Below are 21,607 nucleotides of genomic sequence, written 5' to 3' on the forward strand. Positions count from 1 at the left end.
ATGCAAAACGCAGGAGTGGCTGGAGAAACAGGGGAGTGGTTGGGCAAACGCTGGGTGTGTTCGTGACGTCAAACCAGGAACGAAAAGGACTGAGCTGGTCGAAATGGCTGAGTAAGTCTGGAGCTACTCAGAAACTGCTAAGAAATTTCTGGCCCTCATTCCGAGTTGTTCGCTCGCAAGTGAATTTTAGCAGCTTTGCACACGCTAAGCCGCCGCCTACTGGGAGTGAATCTTAGCATCTTAAAATTGCGAACGATGTATTCGCAATATTGCGATTACACACCTCGTAGCAGTTTCTGAGTAGCTCCACACTTACTCGGCATCTGCGATCAGTTCAGTGCTTGTCGTTCCTGGTTTGACGTCACAAACACACCCAGCGTTCGCCCAGACACTCCTTCGTTTCTCCGGCCACTCCTGCGTTTTTTCCGGAAACGGTAGCGTTTTTTCCCACACGCCCATAAAACGGCCTGTTTCCGCCCAGTAACACCCATTTCCTGTCAATCACATTACGATCGCCAGACCGATGGAAAAGCCGTGAGTAAAATTACTAAGTGCATAGCAAATTTACTTGGCGCAGTCGCAGTGCGAACATTGCGCATGCGCATTAAGCGGAAAATCGCTGCGATGCGAAGATTTTTACCGAGCGAACAACTCGGAATGAGGGCCTCTATTCGCAATTCTGCTAATCTTTCGTTCGCACTTCTGCTAAGCTAAGATACACTCCCAGAGGGTGGTGGCTTAGCGTGTGCAATGCTGCTAAAAGCAGCTTGCGAGCGAACAACTCTGAATCACCCCCAGTGTCTGCATCATCAGCCACTGGAGGACACAGTTCAAAATACTGGCTCAGGCTTGTTTTTCCATTACACTATATTTACTTTAAATTGTAATTTAATGCAGCACATTTATTACTGAGTGGTGAGTAGTCAGTTAAAGAAAAAAACAAAACAAAAAAATTGTTCTTATTCTCTGAGGGCTCATAGTCTGTTACAATACTGCTTTGTTAAAGTGCTGTATTTATTTCTGTATGAATTACACGTTGGTGTCATGCAACACTTTCTTTAGTATTAGCATTTTAGTGTAAGTTTCTGTTTAGCAGCCTCTGCTACTTTTGTTAGACACTTTATTTTCCACATTCCCTATTTTCACTATGTCTGGGAAGAGAGATTCCAAGCACCTTCCAAAAAGGGGAACTGTGGCTATGATTTATGCATTAAAAATCTTTCTGTGCATCTTATAAGATGGGTGGCAAGTGTTATTGCTTGCCTGGGAGTCTGTCCAGAGAAGTGGACACTCTGCTGTGGGCCAGTACATTAGCCTTAGCTATGACTTTCCAAACACTTTGCTGCAGCTAGGGAGCCGTGCACTGGTTCATCTTCTGTCCCAGCCCAGTTTTCTTTACAGGCCATGTTGCCCTCTCAGTTCCAACAGGATCAGACTTCTCATGTTTACCACCCTCACCCTATAGTGGTGCCTTTCTGAGCTCAGGGGTTGGTACAAGTGTCATCCTCCTGGATCCAGTCTCTATTTCTAGGTTCCAGAAGTACCAGCTTCCAAGGGTACTTTGGTCCTGGGAGGACACTTAGGCAACCTCATCCTGAGATGAATGGTTGACAGTCTGGAGTTTTCAGTTCCTGAAATGTCTTTGAACTGTAATTGGAAGATGATCCATGTAATGTACAGGGGGTTAGAACCCCTGTGGCTGCAGCTAAGCAGGTCTTGCTCATACAGGACTCTGCCTTATTCAGGAGAAAGGAGAAGCAGATGGTCTCTTTCCCTTCTTCTCCCCAGCTTGATGATCGCCTAAGTGAAAGGTGGCTACACTTGGATAAAATATTTCAGGTGTGTTACAGGTTACATTCTTTTTATCCTCTTCATAAGGGGATTTAAATAAATGGGAGATTCCTCCAATGGTGTTTTCATCCATGTGCCTTCTATCGAAGAAGACTATTATCACAGTTCCTGGCTCAGCTTCTCTCAGTGATAGATTGGACTGAAAATTAGAATACACACTTCAGAGTATCATTCTGGCTGCAGGAGCCATTCTTAAGCCCATTCTCATCTCAGCTTGGGTCAAAGAAGCTGTAGAAATATATCCTTAACAACTATCTGATGACCTTCTGGGAGGCTACATTCATAGTTGCTTCCTATAGTTTAACTCATCCGTGAGTCAGCTAACTATCTAGGTGAAGCAGGCATTGATGGACATTTTGCCTCTTTTCAACCTCAATTACTATGTTACTATGCAGGTTTAATTTTCTCGAGGATTTCTGCTTCTGCGGTGTCTGTTAAGAGTGCTCTTTGGCTCCATCCTTGGCAGGCGGATTCCAAATGTAAACATTCATTAGAGGCTCTACCTTTTTTAGAGGTGGTGTGCTATTTGGACCAGAACAAAAGCATTGCTCTGGCTACAGGGGGTAAGGGTACTTTTCCCCTTTGTTCTACTTCCAAATACAGAGTCCTGTGTTTTGGTGCCATCCCATAGCATATCGGCCATCCATGGAGGTTGAGCCAGAGGTAGGGAGGTGTGGTTAGGCCGGTACCCACATCCCAAGCCTTTGGAGATGCATTCTCCATAGTGGGTTTCCATCACTGCACAGGGACCTCTGAGTTGAGATCCTGTCTGCTTCAAGTCAGCTAAATCTGGTTTGTCACCACTTTTAATGCTTGGGTAAGGGATATTGTCTTGTGAGGCTACAAAATAGACCTCATGGGTCCTCTGCCTCATCATTTCTTTACCACAGTTTTGCCTGTTGACAGAGGAAAACAAGTAGCCTTAGAAAAATCTAGACACACTTTGCTTTCCTCTGGAGAAGTAGTTTCTGTTCCACAATATCAGAGAGGCAAGGGTTTTTACCAAACTCATGGCAGTTTTGACAGCACACTTAAGAGGTTTGGGGGGTGAAGATCATCTCATACTTGGCTAATCTTCTCATTTGATGCACTGGGTATTACAGTCTCAAGGTTGGATTGCCAATGTTTCAAAATCTATCCTGGTTCCATCTTAACAGATGATATTTCTATGGAGGCTTTTTGACACCATTCTACAGTGGATTTTTCTTCACCAGAAAAGAATTCAATCCCTACAAACCATGATCAGACCCTCAATCGACACAGAGTGTCAATTCATCTATGCAAGTGTCTCCTAGGCAAGATGGCTGTACAGTAATTCCTATTTGCACAGTTCCATTCCTGAGAATTTCCAAGGGAAATTCTTGTGAGATTGAACAGGTTTCACCTACATCTGTTTAAGTACACCAGATTGACACCTCAGATTCTTCTCTCAGTATTATGGTGGCTTCAACGGTGACAACGAACTCAAGTCTATAATGTTGGGTGGAAGTGATTCTTCAGGGGGGTTGACTCCTGAAGAATCAGTCCTAAAGCTAAGTGCAGTATTCCTGGCCCTTGCAAAGGTTCAGGATCTTCTTAGGGGTTTTCCGATAAAGATCCAGTTAGACAAAGCCGCATATCTGAATTACCAATTGGGCACAAGAAGTGCTAAGGCTACGTGAGAGCCAACCTGAATCATGATGTGTGGGTAAGCTAAGTAGTCCCACGATATCAGCTATCTACAAGGGTTGTTCAATAAATAAGGGAACATGACCTCTCATTGTGTAAATGTATTCAACTCGTAAATATATGTATAATCAATAGTATGGCCTTGGTACAGATTATTTTTCCACATAGTCCCCATACTTGTCTAAGCATTTTTTTCAACGGTAAACCAATTCATCTAACCCGGCATAGAAAAAATCAGTGTCAAGAGCCTGAAGCCAGGACATGACGACTTGCTGAACTTCACCATCGGTTGTGAATCACCTTCCACCCAGGTTCTCCTTCAATGGTCTAAAGAGATGGAAACCACTCAGTGCCAGGTCAAAACTTTAGGGACATAGCCCCATAACAACTCACACATGCGGTTGGCTGAGTGTGGTCTGGTGTTATAGTGCATCAATATGATGCCTGTTCACAGCAACCTAGGTCGTTTTCGATGACTTGCCCTTCTGCAATCGGCGCAATGTGTCAAGTAGCGATCAGCATTCACAATATCTCCCTTGGTGAGGATATCTACAGGAAGCATGCCCTTGTGTCCCAAAACACGGTCACCATGACCTTCTTTGCTGATGGAGTTGTTTTACATTTCTTTGAAGGTGGGGCAATGAGCGTTTCCATGTCATGGATGCTTGCTTTGTCTCCGGTTTCACATGATGCACCCACATTTTATCGCCTGTAACAATACGCTGCAGGAACTGCACTCCCTCCTCATGGCACCCCATCAAGTGCACGAGAGCCAATCCCATCCTATTGGTTTTGTGAACTTCTGCAAGTTCCTTTGGGCAACGTTCACAGTACCCACTGAGTTGTTCAGTTTGTTAGCATTATCACTAACTCGAATGCATCTGTCCTCCTGAATCAGACCATCAATGCAGCACAAATTGTCATCTGTGGATCGCTGCTCAACTTGAACATCTGTCCTGCTGTTATCATAGGCAGCAAACCAAACCCAAACACCTCGACAAGTTGGTAATACATTTCAGCTGCTGATGTGCCCTTCAGAAGAAATGTAATCACACTACACACCTCAGTGTTTGACCATGTTCCTGCCAACTCCGCCATCTTACAACTGATGTTGGGACAGTATGACTGATATGAGGCGCGAGAGAGAGGGAGAAACAAAAGGCCTTTTCCCCAGCACACTAACTATATATCTCGGTTGCATATATTTGCAAAGATATGGTTAAGCAACCACACCGCGTCAGGGCTTCTCTAAAACAGGTGGTCCTTAATGCTACACGATCATATAATTGCTTATTAACAATAGCACATACAAAAATACACGTTGTAGACAAAAGTGGCTTGCTGCAAGGAGCTAACAGAGTTTGAAAAGGGGATCATCCTAGGCTGTGTGATGTCATGTTTCCAGGGCGACGCTGGACTGTTCAGAAAATTCGGTAACCCAGATGGGCTGGCTAGCTCAGAGTCCAGATCTTAACCCCATTGAGAAAACTCTGGGAAGAACTGGAGTGATGGGTGCATTCTATACCGACTCAACATTCTACATTGTCGCAGTTGGTCACTGTATTTAAGGCGGAATGGCATAACATACCGCCTGCTCTTGTCCAGGAACGTGTGGACAGTTTGCCAAGAAAGGTGTCTGCAGTAATCACTGCACATGGACCTACAAAGTACTGACGTCAATAGAATCTTGTTGATCTGTTTGCTGTCACTATCCAATCACTTTTGTCTACATACAGTAATGTATATCTAAATTGAGAGCCAACTCACCTGGAGTCAATCCTAGGGGGTAATTCAGCTGGCGATCAGATCCAAACTGCGCATGCGTAAGCACCGCAATGCGCAGGCGCGATGGATGGCTGCAAGGGGGATCCAATCGCATGGGCGTTCACAAGGAGATTGACAGGAAGAGGGCGTTTGTGGGTGGCAACTGACCGTTTTCATGGAGTTTCTGGAAAAACACAGGCTTGTCCATGCGTTTGCAGGGCGGGTGTCTGACGTCATTTCCGGTCCCGGACAGACTGAAGTGATCACAGCGGCTGAGTAAGTCCTGGGCTGTGCAGAGACTGCACAAAATCAGTTTGTGCAGCTCTGCTACACATGCGTTCTCACACTTGCACAGTGAAAATACACTTCCCTATGCGCGGTGACTATCTGATCGCGGGACTGCAAAAATCGCTGCTCAGCAATCAGATCTGAGTTACCCCCTATATCCTCCAAATGGCACTCCAAGAACCAGCATGCCCCCCCAAATGCTGGTCCCATCTACTGTATACTTCTCAGAACAGCAATATAAAATGGTAGCTGCCCAATCAACTTAGTAATACTTTTCAGGTGCATGAAAGGGAGGGGTTATTCTAAACAAGAGGAAAAACAGCTACCAATGGCCACCTACTTAAATATATACAAAATATATACAAACAGAAAATTCAGCACTCACCATAGCAAGCTCACTTATCCTCACAACATTGTGGGTCATTCCGAGTTGATAAATTTAACACAGCTACGATCAGGCACTCAGACATGCGGGGGGACGCCCAACACAGGGCTAGTCCGCCCCGCATGTCAGTGCCGGAATACCCCCCCCCCCCCGCACAAATGCAAAAGCATCGCTCAGCGGCGATGCTTTTGCATTTGAGGCGTAACTCCCAGCCAGCGCAGCTCCTGCGGCTGTCCGGAAGAACCTCTTCGCTGCCCGGGTTGCAGCGGCTGCGTGTGATGTGTCAAAGTCGAAAAATATCATGATGCAAATGCCTTGTACTAACCCCTCATGCACCCACTCCCCCGTGCGTACACATCCCCGCGTCTCGTGCGCATAATATGTGTATTTACGGCGGAGTTTGTGAGCGTGTAGCGTGCGACTCGATCGTAGCATATTTAACCTAAATAGTGCATATTGTAGATAATATTCCCCTAGACCATGTCAGCCAGTATGATTAGTTTAAACTGTTCCTGGACAGAGAGATTCCTCTTTGCATGATAGGAAGGGTCAGATAAAGGTTGAAAGGTGGTGTCTAGTATCCAGCTGTAGGGTATTTTAAGGGTAATATTCCTATGCTAGTTAGGAAAGAATCGCATGTTCCTGCGCATAGTTATGTGCAGAAGTAGAAAATAGATATACAATTGTATTTAAAATATATTACGAATGGGGAGGGGACGAGAATGGAAATTCAGACACACATTATTTTCCCACAGACTGAGATACAATGGCCTTATTTACACTAAGCTTTGAGATTCTATGAAGAGGGCATACACCTTTGTTTATGAATAGGGCCAGGTTTCTCTCCAGAATAATGAGTGCTGAGTTGCCATTGTCTCAACTGAAAGAGACATAAACAAGGGTGAACAATATCTAGGAACAGAGTCTGTTTGGAAGATCCGAAACAATAGCTTTCCACAACATAACCAGACAGAGAGGAATTTAGAATACTAACAAGCCCTAGCCCAAAATCTATGGAGATAGAGGTATTCATTTATATATATATGAATATGTGGATATATGAATATCTTGAAGATTGAAATAGATAGTAATATCATATGTGGGTTCATATTGTTCAGAATCACGTGAACATTAATCTGGTGGGAATAAGAACATTGTTAAAATTTACCTCATTAAGATATTAATAATACCAGATTTATGTTTAAACTGATTATGGGGCGGGAACTCCACATCCCAAGTCCTAGCCATCGCCCACTTCTTGAACTAACCAATGGTCCCTGGTGCAGGACATGTCCCACCCCCTAACCAATGGAAGAGCACATAGTGTCTATTGTATTATGTCTTGAGCTAGTGAATAAATAGAGCTTGCAGCAGGCTTGGACAGACAAGACTTTGAAGGCTTTCTCCTTGATAGCTGAGGACTGAATTCAGGTTGCGCCTGCGAAACATTCTCACGTATGTATATTTCTCTGTAGCCATTTTGTTATCCATTTTGTTCGCCATTTATGCTCTCATTTGTTCACTCTTGTTTGCGATTGTTCGCTATTTCTCTGTTGTTGTGTTAGATTTTGATGTTAGTTTGTAGTGTATAACTTGTATTGTGTTTTCCCATTTTTCTCTAAACAATCCACGGCAGTGTTAGAACTGCTGCAGTTTTAAATCCAAACCAGGTCTTGTGTTTTCACTATTTACTGCAAAGGGCTTTTCTTAGCGACTCAATCGCTCAAACAGCACACAAATTGTTTAAAAGGTTCTAATCGTTACATCATTACAGTACTTGGTTATTAAGGTTTAGAGTGTAAGCATATTCTTACTGTGTTTAAGGTTTAAAGGGTTATTGACTGTGTGTGCGCTCGCTGTGTGTATTCCATTCACTCAGCGCAGCGTGTGTACCCCAAGTGCGTACCACGTTCGGTACTCCGTACGCAAATAGCGTGTAAAGTGCGCAGCACGTGCACGTGGTCTAGCGGCCATAACGGCTCCACGGTATAAGTATATAGCTTTATGTTTAAAGGTAATATTTGACATTATCAGATGTCACGCAGCCACCGCGGCCTGCCCCCCAACAGTCCACCCCCCCAAAACGGCGGCTTAACGCCGCCGACAAGCCCCCTCCCGCCCAGCGACCGCCTCTGCCTGTCAATCAGGCAGAGGCAATCGCTAGGCAACGACGGCCTTCAGCCATCTGGCATGCGCCGGCGCACACCGGCGCTGGCGCATGCGCAGTTCTGACCCGATCGCTGCACTGCGATAAACTGCAGCGAGCGATCGGGTCGGAATGACCCCCATTGTGTGGATAAGTGAGCTTGCTATGGTGAGTGCTGAATTTTCTGTTTATATAGATAGACAGATAGATAGATAGATAGATAGATAGATAGATAGATAGATAGATAGATAGATAGATAGAGGACATTGATAATATTAAGGGCTTCATAGTATTATTATGATCCTTTATAACTGCAGCTATAGAAATCATTGCAGTTCAAAATTGACATTTTGGTGGTCATTCCGAGTTGTGCGCTCGCTAGCAGTTTTTAGCAGCCGTGCAAATGCTATGCCTTCGCCGGGCAACCACCAGAAGAGAGAATAAAGTGATCGCTAGCGCGATCGCAAGAAGATTGACTGCAGGGTGGCGTTCCGGGCGGATAGTCACCATTTTCCGGGCGTGGAGTTCCGAACGCAGGCGTGTGTAGGCGTTTGGAGGGCGGATGTCTGACGTCAATCCCGGGACCTTCATCGCGGGATCCGTTGCACAGGGTAAGTAATTCTTGCCCTGGTCTTGTTTTTAGCATAGCAGGGCTGCACAAGCGATCGCAGCCCTGCTATGCAGAAATACACTCCCCCATAGGCGGCGTCTAGTTGTTCGCACGAGCAGCAAAAAGTTGCTACGTGCGATCAACTCGGAATGAGGGCCAGTGTGTGGTGCTGCTGTAAGGTAGGAATGCTATCAGCCCCCAGTAATGAAGCAGCCATTGGCAGCTGACCATTCTGTACAGCTACAGTTGGTGGTCCGGTGTGGGGGAATGAGGAGATACAGTAGAATGTAGAAATTCTGTATTAAACCAAAAAGATACATAATCATTTCTGTTTCACTTTGTTACATCTATGTAAAGGCCCATATAGACGGGCCGATGTGGGAGAGATGTGTGCTGAGCGAACCGCTCAGCACACATCTCTCCCCCCGCTCAGCACAGTGCGGTGTGCTGAGCGTGCGGGGGGAGACTGGGGGGGGGGGGGGGCGCTGACCGCTAAGTGACCTCACTGCTGACCGCAAAGTTCCCACCATTGAATATAATGGTAAGGCTTTGCGATGCGCTGTCTGACAGCTCAGACGCGCATAGCCAATCAGCAGAGTGCCACGACGTGGCGCTCGCTGATTGGCTGAAGGGACCCTCTGTAACAGCAGTCATGTGGGGTCCCGGCATTCGTGGAAAGGGGTCCCATGTGTAAACATGGGACCCCTTTCAGTCCGCCTGGTCCGGGTGTTCGTTTTTTGTTTATTTTGACAAGTACGTGGATTATTAAAAAAGATCCGGACACTGGATTTAGGTGAGTAGAATTTTTTTTACAGGTACCCCGGATTCTTCAGTGACGAGGGGGGCGTGGCCAGTGTCGGACTGTCAACATAGGTAAGTATGTGTGTGGCGGCAGGTGTGAAATAAAGTTTTACTCTCACGGTGTGTGTGTCCTGTTTTTATTTGAGTATATTTTTTCCAGTAGAACTACAGGTACCAGCGGGCCCGTTTTTCCACCCGCATGCTGGTACTTGTGGTTCTCCAAGTACCAGCTTGCGGGGGAGGCTTGCTGGGACTTGTAGTTCTTCTGGAAAAAACAATATTCTTTAATTTTACTCAAGGCTATCAGCCCCCCATCCGCAGCCCCTGGATGGAGGAGACAGCCTCGGGCTTCACCCCTGGCCCTTGGGTGGCTGGGGGGGGGGACCCCTTGATTAAAGGGGTCCCCACTCCTCCAGGGTACCCCGGCCAGGGGTGACTAGTTGGATATTTAATGCCACGGCCGCAGGGCGCTGTAAAAAAGTGACCCCCAGCTGTGGCATTATCTGTCCAGCTAGTGGAGCCCGGTGCTGGTCCAAAAAATACGGGGGACCCCTACTCTTTTTGTCCCCCGTTTTTTTGGACCAGGACCAGGCGCAGAGCCCGGTGCTGGTTGTTAAAATACAGGGGATCCCCTGTCATTTTTCCCCCCGTATTTTGGCAACCAGGACCGGCTCAAAGAGCCCGAAGCTGGTTATGCTTAGGAGGGGGGACCCCACGCAATTTTTTTTCGGGTTTTTTCCCGTTTTTCCCCGTTTTTTAAAAAAAATGTTAAAAATCGAATCAAAATCCGTCAAATCGGCCGTTTTTCGACAGCGGGACTGTTGAATCCGTTTTTTATTGAATATGTAGAATTCCGGCACCCACCTGCCGGAATTCGACGGTCGAATTGTGTCGAATTAAAAAACGGGCGAAAAATTGCCGCGATTCACCGGCAATTGCATATACCCCTGAACCTTGATAACTGGCAGGATATGCTGGGACTTGTAGTATCACAACACCTGGAGTGCCACAGATTTTCCAGGCCTGTGTGATCACTACACACAATATAAGGGGCATTCAGACCTGATTTCTAGGCTGCTAAAATTATAGTCCTGCGATCAGATAGTCTCCGCCCATGGGGAGTGTATATACACCGTGCAAGTGTGCGATTGCATGTGTACACCGAGCTGCTAAAAAAAACCTCAGTCAGCGGACAGCTGCAAATCTGTTCGCACCTCACTCACCAGTGGCTGGATTTTACCAGTGTGTGCAGTCTGTGCACAGCCAAGGACTACAGTGCAATCAGAACGGGCTGATCGGGGCCGCAGCTGACGTCACACACCCTCCCTGAAAATGCTTGGACACGCCTGCGTTTTCCATGACACTCCCAGAAAACGGTCAGTTGCCACCCACAAACGTCCTCTTCCTGTCAATCAGCATGTGAATGGCTGTGCGATTAGAATTTTCGCACCAGCCTGTCGCTGACCGGCAATGCCTGTTGTTGTTTGCTCACATGCATGCACATTGCTGATCGCCCGCTGTGCGAAAATGCACAGCAGCAATCAGGTCCGAATCAGGCCTATAGTCTGTAGCCAGAGCATGCACAATGTAACCAATGTAGGAACCCTGGTGGTCATTCCGAGTTGATCGCTCGCTAGCAGGTTTTAGCAGCTGTACAAACGCTAAGCTGCCGCCCTCTGGGAGTGTATCTTAGCTTAGCAGAAGTGCGAACGAAAGGATCGCAGAGCGGCTACAAAATAATTTTGTGCAGTTACAGCGTAGCTTCAAACCTACTCAGCGCTTGCGATCACTTCAGACCACTTCAGACCATTCAGTTCCTGATATGACGTTCGCCCAGCCACACCTGCGTTTTTCCGAACACTCCCTGAAAACGGTCAGTTGACACCCAGAAACGCCCTCTTCCTGTCAATCACTCTGCGGCTGCCTGTGCGACTGAAAATCATCGCTAGACCCTGTGTAAAACTACTTAGTTCGTTGTAATAGTACGCCGCGCATGCGCATTGCGCCGCATGCGCAAGAAGTGCAGTTTTTTTGCCTCATCGAATGCAGCTAGCAAACAACTCGGAATGACCACCAATGTGCAGTTAATCACACGTGGTTCGCATTCCAGGAATACTTTTCTGCTTACTATTTAAGCACATCACACATGATACTGTCTCGGGCAAACTTTGCCTACTACAGACGCCATCATGACATGCTTACAGTGTTTAGATATCTTATTTTTTTAGCAATATAAATACTAAGAACTGCATTCAACTAGCAGAAAAAGAGGAATGTCGTGTAGTTGGCCAAGTTTGGACATTATCAGGGACAAATCTTTAAAAGCTGTGACCGTCCCTCGATGTTGTGGACAGTTTGCTGGTGTACCCAAAGACAGGTGTGATTTACTAATTTGTACTTACACTTTTGGTGTGGTCACACTGCCTGGTAGTGAATGTGTTAGTGTTATGTTAGTAAAATGGGTTTTACCTGCTGGACGAGAATACACATAAATATATCTACAGCCTGTTTACCTTCCATTCGCCTCAGAGCAGCTCAACAAAAGAGCTCCTTGCACTTCCTGGAACAGTCACAAGCTCAGTTACAGTGGGCGTAAGCCTGCCTCCTCTAATTTGCTGAGCAACCTGACACTGTACGTTGCACTTCAGGGGGTAATTCAGACATGATTGCAGCAGCAAATTTGTTAGCGAATGGGCAAAACCATGTGCACTGCAGGGCATACTTGCCTACCTGACCCTCTCCATGAGGGAGAAAATGCTCTGTTCCTGGACTTTCCTGGTAATGTATGATTGCCATCACCTGTGGTGAGCTAGGTAATTGATAAGAAAGGTGTTTCACCACAGGTGATGGCAATCATACATTACCAGGACAGTCCAGGAACAGAGCATTTTCTCCCTCATGGAGAGGGTCAGGTAGGCAAGTATGCTGCAGGGGGGGTAGGGGGCCGAAATAACATGTACAGAGAGAGTTAGATTTGGGTGAGTTATATTGTATCTGTGCAGGGTAAATACTGGCTGCTTTATTTTTACACTGCAATTTAGATTTCAGTTTGAACACACCCCACCCAAATCTAACTCTCTCTGCACATGTTATATCTGCCACCACAACCCCCCCGCAGTGCACATGGGCCCTCATTCCAAGTTGTTCGCTCGCAAGCTGCTTTTAGCAGCATTGCACACGCTAAGCCGCCGCCTACTGGGAGTGAATCTTAGCTTAGCAAAATTGCGAACGAAAGATACGCAATATTGCGAAAAGATTTATCTGTGCAGTTTCTGAGTAGCTCGAGACTTACTCTTCCAGTGCGATCAGTTCAGTGCTTGTCATTCCTGGTTTGACAAACACACCCAGCGTTCGCCCAGACCCTCCCCCGTTTCTCCAGCCACTCCCGCGTTTTTCCCAGAAACGGCAGCGTTTTTTCACACACACCCATAAAATGGTCAGTTTCCCCCCAGAAACACCCACTTCCTGTCAATCACACTCCGATCACCAGAACGAAGAAAAAACTCGTAATGCCGTGAGTAAAATACCTAACTTCTTAGCAAATTTACTTGACGCAGCCGCAGTGCGAACATTGCGCATGCGCAATTAGCGGAAAATCGCACCGATGCGAAGAAAAATAACGAGCGAACAACTCGGAATGAGGGCCATGGTTTTGTCCCTCAGCTAATAAATTTGCTGCTGCGTTCAGAACTGAATTAGGCTCTCAGTCAGTGTTCAGGAGAATTACTCACAGCTACAGTCAGTGCTGCAAGTTTGGCGGTATGGCGTACCTATAAGAAAATTCCAGCAGGTACGCCGTACCGCCGGGCCGCCACCTTGCAGACACCGGGTGTTGGAGAGAGGAGAGCGCAGCATGCACCTCTCCTGTCCTGCCTGCCCGAGTCCCCTGAGTCCGTCAGCAGCGGCGGCGTGCACTGAGCCGGTTCGTGAGCCAATCAGAGCTCGCGGACCGGCAGTCATCAGGAGCCGCTGTGCCGGTCCGCGAGCCCTGAATGGCTTGTGGACCGGCGCCAGTTTTAAAATACAGGAGACCAGGCTGAGGGTAGGAGAGGGGCAGGAGGAGCGCGTGCTGTGCTCTCCTCTCCCCAGCAGCAGGCCAGCAGTAGAAGATAGTGCCAGCCCCAGGCAGCAGCAACAACGGTGAGTTGCACTGCTGGAGCATATCTGGCACTCTGGGGGCATGTGTATCTGGCACTGTGGGGGCATATCTGGCACTCTGGGGCATATCTGGCACTGAAGGGGCATATCTGGCACTGTGGGGGCATATCTGGCACTGTGGGGACATATCTGGCACTGTGGGGACATATCTGGCACTCTGGGGACATATGTGTATCTGTCACTGTGGGAGTATGTGTATCTGGCACTGTGGGGGCATATGTGTATCTGGTGCAGGGGGGGCATATCTGGCACTATGGGGGCATATGTGTATCTGACACTCTGGGGCAATGTGTATTTGGCACTGTGGGGGCATATATGGCACTACTGGGGGCATTTGTGTATCTAGTATCGTGGGGCATTTGTGCATCTGGCATCGTGGGGCATTTTTGCATCTGGCACCATGGGGCATTTGTGTATCTGGCACTGTAGGAGCATATCTGGTACTGAAGGGGCATATGTGTACCTGGCACTGTGGGGGCATGTATATCTGTCACTGTGGGGCATATCTGGCACTGTGGGGCAAATCTGGCACTGTGGGGGCATATCTGGCACTGTAGGGACATATCTGGCACTGTAGGGACATATCTGGCACTGAAGGGGCATATCTGGCACTGTGGGGGCATATGTGTATCTGGCACTGTGGGGGCATGTGTATCTGGCACTGTGAGGGCATATGTGTATCTGGCACAGTGGGGGCATATCTAGCACTGTGGGGGCATATGTGTATCTGACACTATGGGGCAGTGTGTATCTGACACTCTGGGGCAATGTGTATCTGACTGGCACTGCGGGGGCATATATGGCACTCAGGGCCATTTCTAGCCAATTTGGCTCCCAGTGCGAGATTTAAAAATGCCCCCCCCCCCATTCACATAAAAAAATGTGCCCCCCCATAGATAAAAAAGAATAAAAGCATGTGCGCCGAAGGCGTGCGCTCTCCCTGCAAGGGGCGTGGCCTAATTATAATGGGCGTTGTTTTGTTAAGATGGGGGTGGCCTCATCTGATCTCATCATCACGGCCACCACAGGATAAAAAAAAAAAGTCCTCATTTTACACATTACAGCAGGCACGCGACCCCATTTTACACAGCACGGTAGGCAAGTGTCCCCATTTTACACATTGCGCCAGGGAAGTGTCCACATTTTACACATTGTGGCAGGCACGTGCCCCCATTTTACACATTGCGGCAGGAAAGTGTCCCCATTTTACACATTGTGGCAGGCACGTGCCTCCATTTTACACAGTACGGAAGGCAAGTGTCCCCAGTTTACACATTGTGGCAGGCACGTGCCCCGATTTTACACAGTACGGCAGGCACGTGCCCCCATTTTACACAGTACGGCAGGCAAGAGTCTCCATTTTACACAGTACGCAGGCACGTGCCCCCATTTTACACAGTACGGCAGGCAAGAGTCTCCATTTTACACAGTACGCAGGCACGTGCCCCCATTTTACACAGTACGGCAGGCAAGAGTCTCCATTTTACACAGTACGCAGGCAGGTGTCCCCATTTTACACAGTACGCAGACAGGTGTCCCCATTTTACACAGTACGCAGACAGGTGTCCCTATTTTACACAGTACGCAGACAGGTGTCCCCATTTTACACAGTACGCAGGCAGGTGTCCCCATTTTACACAGTACGCAGACAGGTGTCCCCATTTTACACAGTACGCAGGCAGGTGTCCCCATTTTACACAGTACGCAGGCAGGTGAGCCCATTTTACACAGTACGCAGACAGGTGTCCCCATTTTACACAGCACGGCAGGCAGGTGTCCCCATTTAACACATTATGGCAGGCAAGTGTCCCCATTTAACATATTATGGCAGGCAAGTGTCCCCTTTGTATACATGATGGCAGGTGGCAGAGGAGGGGGTAGAGAGAGGGAGAGGCTGACTTACAGTTGAAGCGGTTCTTCCCGCTCTTCGCCGCGCCGCCGGCTTGGCTCCCCCTCCTCCGTCCTCCCGAGTACCCAGCTCGGGGGCGGAGTTTTGTGGAATGACGCGATTGCGTCGTGACGTCCCGACGCACCACGTCATTCCACGAAACTCCGCCCCCCGAGCTGGGTACTCGGGAGGACGGAGGAGGTGGGAATGGATTTTAAAGTGTTCAAGAAGTGCCGCGGCGGGCGCCCCGTGCGGTTGCACGGCTCACCCGCCGCAAGAAACGGCACTGATGGCACTACTGGGGGCATTTGTGTATCTAGCACCGTGAGGCATTTGTGCATTTGGCACCATGGGGCATTTGTGCATCTGGCACCGTGGGGCATTTGTGCATCTGGCACTGTAGGAGCATATCTGGCACGGTGGGGCGTATCTGGCACTGTGGGGGCATATGTGTATCTGGCACCATTGGTGTCATAAGTGTATCTGCCCCCCCCCCCCATATGTGTATCACACCCCCATTTTCATTGGCCATGCCCCATGCGGCATTTGGCCACACCCATTTTTCAGCACACGCACACAGTACCTGTAAGACATTTTTTCTACTTGCACCACTGGCTACAGTACATTACAGGATACTCACAAGGCTCAAACTGTCTCACAAAAACACATAAAGAGGTTGAAATAGATTCCTCTTAACAGTGTTTCCCTGCAATGTTTACTAGTATATGTGCTGCAATAATGTTTAAAAGAAATGTCATTCACTATAATTAAACACCTTTAACTGCAATAGTTAATTGTGAAATTCAAGAGCAGATCATTTTGTACAGGACATACTTGCCTACTTTTGAAAATGCATGTCAGGGAGATTGTGAAAGTAACACCTATCAGCGCGGATGTGTACTGCTACATCCGAGAGACGTGTCATGAAAATCCAAATGTAAATTAGCTCCATAGTTAGTAAGATCTACTTGATGAAGAAAAGACACTGATCTTTTTCAGGATTTGTTAATGTATTGTGTTCTATAAGAGGTTCTGTATACTGTAAGTGGCCACAAGAAACCTTATTCAAAATGCATGTAGCCATAGGGATCATTGTGACTTATAACCAATGCAGGGAAATGGCACTGATGATCCCATTTGTATGTATCTCTGATTTCTCTTTTTTTCCCCAATAATGTAACAGCTACTTAATTTGGGTAAAATGCAGTCAGGAAGATTAAAGGACTATTCAGGGAGTTTGGGAGATTGATACTATTTCAGGGAGTCTCCTACAGAATGAGGGAGGGTAGGCAACTATGGTACAGAACAGTGTAGTAGGGGTATTTGTCACAATAATCTAGTCTGTGGAATTTTGACTGAAGGGAAGGAATGAGCAGTGGTGGGCCCAGATATGGTTCGGGGGCGTGGCCGAATTGCAGGATGTATGGCCACATCCCCTTATACAACTTGATGGGTAAAAAAAGTATTTTCAGCACCATGAAGCGGCGCTAACTGTAACTGTGGGGGGCGCTATTGTAGCCCTCAGCCAGGTGCATATTGAGAGGGGACATCCTCATTATGCAGGAGTGACTGCTTCTGCTGCTAAGCGGCTGCATCCTCCCTGCCTGTTTGCTGGCTCTGGAACAAAGCTTCTGCTGCTGACAGGTAACTGGCTGGGGGAGGGGGGGAGGGGGGGGGGCGAGTTTGAAAGAAATCAGTACCCACCTTCCTCAGCGGCAGTGGGGATGAGTACTGGGGATGCATTGCTAGAATGTGGTAGGGACTGGTTCTGACTTCGCAGCAAAAACACAAATCAAACAAGTTACTGTGCACTACATTAAATCTAAATAACCAGTTTAAAAATAAAGTCGTCCAGTGTTTGTGGGCTACATGCAAAAGCATGCCCTGCTTTTCTCACAAATCAGTCCATTAGGGCAGAGGTTCCCAAACACGGTTCTCAAGGCACCCTAATGGTCCAGGTTTCAAGGACATCCATGGCTCAGTACAGATGGCTAAATCAAATTGAGGTACTAATTAAGTCACCTGTGTCCTAGCTTTGTTATTCTTTAAACCTGAAAGCGTTGGGGTGCCTTGAGGACCACATTTGGAAACCGCTGCCATAGGGACATATTCATTTAACAGTGGGGCTTACCGCCAGCTTGCTGCAGTGCCTTGAGCTATTCAATAGCAGTCCATGGTAACCACACAGGCTGCGCTTACTGCAGGTTTCTGCAGGCACCCTCCTGAAGTACGAACCAACATTTACAGTAAGTAGGACTTTTTGCCCTTACTTTGGCTGCCACAAGTGCGTTAACCTCTAACTGCGAGCTCTTAACCCGGAACCAGGGCCGGCGCCACCACTAGGCAGCTTTAGGCAGCTGCCTATGGGCACCGGCCACGTGAAGGCGACAGCTCACACTGCCGATGAGCGATTCTCCTCTTCCTTAAGAGGAATGTTACGGGCGTTACCGCGGCGAGGAGCGGAAGACAGTTGCTATAGCAACTGTAACAATATCCGGCAGCACGCTGCTTACTCTATGTGCATAGAGTATTAGAGCCGCTGCCGATGGTTTACACTGACCGTGCTGAAGGGATGCCGCGGCCGCCCAACTGTTATCAGCCGGCCGCCTGCACGGACAATGTCAGTGTAACCCATCTGCAGCGGCTCTAATACTCTATGCACATAGAGTAAGCAGCGTGCTGCCGGATATTGTTACAGTAGCTATAGCAACTGTCTTCCGCTCCTCGCCGTTATTCTCCCGCCCCGCACCACGAGAAGAAGCTGCCACAAACTCCACGTGCGATTGTAAGAGCTCGATTTATTAAATAAAGGTTCAGGGTGGGAGGGGGGAAATACGTAGGGGGTGGGGGATCATTAGATCTGTACAGTAAAGGGCGGGGGTGAGGGTGTATATTTAAATATATAAAAGGCAGAAAGGAATGACATTATATATATATATATATATATATATATATATATATATATATATATATATTAAGGCTGGGCAAGTTAACGCGATAATATCGCGTTAACGCATTAACTAATTAACGGGCGACAATTATTTTAACGCTGCGCACCGGCAGCTGCCTTGGAAGGATAGAGGCTAAGCCGCGGCGCTATTCTAACTACAATGCCGTCCGTGAGCCAATCGGAGGTCACGGACCGGCAGCCAATCAGGAGCTGCCATTTGACAGCTCCTGATTGGCTGCCAGCCCGTGACCTCCGATTGGCTCACGGACGGCATTGTAGTTAGAATAGCGTTGCAGCTCTGTTCCTCCATGCCGTGGCTGCCTGGCAGTTCGCAGGCAGCTGGCCCTGTCCCGAACTTTGCTGCTGCCTCCCGGGTCCCCTCAAAATGTAAGTTTTGTAGAATGCAGGGGGGAGGAATGGGCAGCAGTGCAAGTACGCGGGAACTTAGATATCTGGCACTGGGGGGGGGGGGGGGGGGAATGTATACCTGGCACTGGGAGCATATCTGGCACTGGGGGGACTTGTGTACCTGGCACTGGGGTATATCTGGCACTGGGGGCATATCTGGCCCTGGGGGGATATCTGGCACTGGGGGGCATGTATACCTGGCACTGGGGGCTTATCTGGCACTGGGGGATATCTGGCACTGGGGGCATATCTGGCACTGGGGGGACATGTGTATCTGGCACTGGGGGCATATCTGGCCCTAGGGGGATATCTGGCACTGGGGGACGTGTATACCTGGCACTGGGGGTATATCTGTCACTGGGGGGCATGTATACCTGGCACTGGGGGCTTATCTGGCACTGGGGGATATCTGGCCCTGGGGGGACTTGTCTACCTGGCACTGGGGGATATCTGGCACTGGGGGCATATCTGGCACTGGGAGGACATGTGTACCTGGCACTGGGGTATATCTGGCACTGGGGGATATCTGGCCCTGGGGGGACTTGTCTACCTGGCACTGGGGGATATCTGGCACTGGGGGCATATCTGGCACTGGGAGGACATGTGTACCTGGCACTGGGAGCATATCTGGCACTGGGGGGACTTGTGTACCTGGCACTGGGGTATATCTGGCACTGGGGGCATATCTGGCCCTAGGGGGATATCTGGCACTGGGGGACGTGTATACCTGGCACTGGGGGTATATCTGTCACTGGGGGGCATGTATACCTGGCACTGGGGGTACATCTGTCACTGGGGGGCATGTATACCTGGCCCTGGGGGCTTATCTGGCACTGGGGGATATCTGGCACTGGGGGGACATGTGTGGTGCATACAGTAGTTAGCTGCAGGCAGCCATGGAGACCGTGACAGCGCCGGTGCCATTTCAAGTGTATTGCTGGCCACCAGCGAGCCAATCGGAACTCGAGTACTGGCAGCCAACCAGGAGCGCAATACACTACTTTTGAATTCATTATTGAATCTTGCGCATAACAATGCGATTAATCGCGATTAATCTGAGAAAATCATGCGATTAATCGCGATTAGAAATTTTAATCGTTGCCCACCACTAATATATATATATATATATATATATATATATATATGTATAATATATATATGTACAGTACATGTGTATATATATATATATATATATATATGTATATATACATATGTACAGCAACACAATTTTTGAGAGGCACTCCTCGGCTTTGTAAATAATTTCCACAGCTACAACTGCATGCTTTCAACGTTTCAGGTGCACTTTATTAGCACCTTTCGTCAGGATGGATTATATATATATGTATATATAGCACAATAGTTACCAGGCCCGTCAAAATGACGGAACATCGTGACAGTAATGTCAGTGCCAGTGACTGTGTGCGCCTGAACGGAGTAACACTTGAACTACTTGATCGGGCACCATATAGTCACCGCCAGTACGCAAAACACTTGAATTCCCCCCATACAGGTGAGGAGCAGCATTAGTCTTTAATTACATAGTGGGGGTGTGTGTGTATGTATATATATATATATATATATATACAAGTGTATTTGGAAAAACACTAAGATAGATGGCACATTACGCCAACGTTTCAGCGCCACGCAGGGCGCTTTTTTCAAGGCTGTGTGCTATTGCTGCAATAGCACACAGCCTTGAAAAAAGCGCCCTGCGTGGCGCTGAAACGTTGGCGTAATGTGCCATCTATCTTAGTGTTTTTCCAAATACACTTGAATTTATTTCACCAAGACCCAGGAGTGCCGCCTGTTCTTGTAAATTGAGGGATTGGAATGATACTTCACCACCTCTAACAGGAACACCTTGCTTGCTACACATTGCGTTTGTGGAAGGCACCAGGGCAGATGTGGATTTTAATGAGTGCCTACTAAAACAATCTCATATATATATATATATATATATTGGTCGTGTTTTTTTTAAATGGCCTGGCGTGCTCATGTTCCCCCCACCGCTGCTCCCAGTCACAGTTCTGTGCATCTCTCAGGGATGGAGTTCAGCATTTGCAATTTCAATCGTAACAGCGTCGTTGTGCGTACACACAGTATACCGCATGTATCCTACCTGTGGCATAATGGAGACTGGTGCACATAACACATACTTGCCTACTCTCCCAGAATGGCCGGGAGGCTCCCGAAAATCGGATGACACTCTCGGCCCCCCGGAAGAGTGGGCAAGTCTCCCGGCCGAGCACCCGTCGCCCGCAACCCCCCTGAATTCCCTGACAAAGTCCAGACGGCGCAGTCAAAGTTGGCGGTCTGGGAGTCAGATGACGCAATTTGCGTCATCCCGGCCCGCCCACTTTTATTGGCGTTGCTAGAAAGGGGGCAGGGCCAAGATCATGCGGACATGTGGTTACACCCCCAATCCTGCCCCTAACCATCGTCATCCATCCTCGCCACGTCCCCGCTGCTCCGACCTGGCTGCCTCCTCCCGGAGGGGGCAGACAGATTGTCGGTAAGTATGACATAACAGGGTGCACATAACAGGAAAGTGCTGATGTTTGCCATATCCCACCCAAACTGAGATGGCTCTGCCAAACTTGGGTGCTGTTGATTAGTGTTTCTCCACCAGGGGTGGATTTAATGTTGAGTGCGCCCCTAGGAACAGTAATGGCCGTTTCCGCCAGCCTAAT

General features: G+C 48.1%; 1 protein-coding gene across 3 annotated transcripts in view; it reads right to left on the minus strand.

Annotated features, from left to right (window-relative positions):
• Nucleotides 1-12,180, minus strand: part of DNASE2 (deoxyribonuclease 2, lysosomal) — a 185,977-nt gene extending 173,797 nt beyond the window's left edge. For 2 of the 3 annotated variants that reach the window (XM_063931198.1, XM_063931197.1), the window contains exon 1: nucleotides 12,027-12,179. The gene's annotated coding sequence lies outside the window, so the exon portion shown is untranslated. Of the gene's footprint in view, nucleotides 1-12,026 lie in introns of all 3 variants that reach the window. The other variant, XM_063931199.1, reaches the window with a different exon arrangement.
• Between the last annotated feature and the right edge of the window lie 9,427 nt (nucleotides 12,181-21,607).

The sequence above is a fragment of the Pseudophryne corroboree genome, chromosome 6 (assembly GCF_028390025.1).
Source record: "Pseudophryne corroboree isolate aPseCor3 chromosome 6, aPseCor3.hap2, whole genome shotgun sequence".
In the NCBI taxonomy this organism is placed as follows: domain Eukaryota; kingdom Metazoa; phylum Chordata; class Amphibia; order Anura; family Myobatrachidae; genus Pseudophryne; species Pseudophryne corroboree.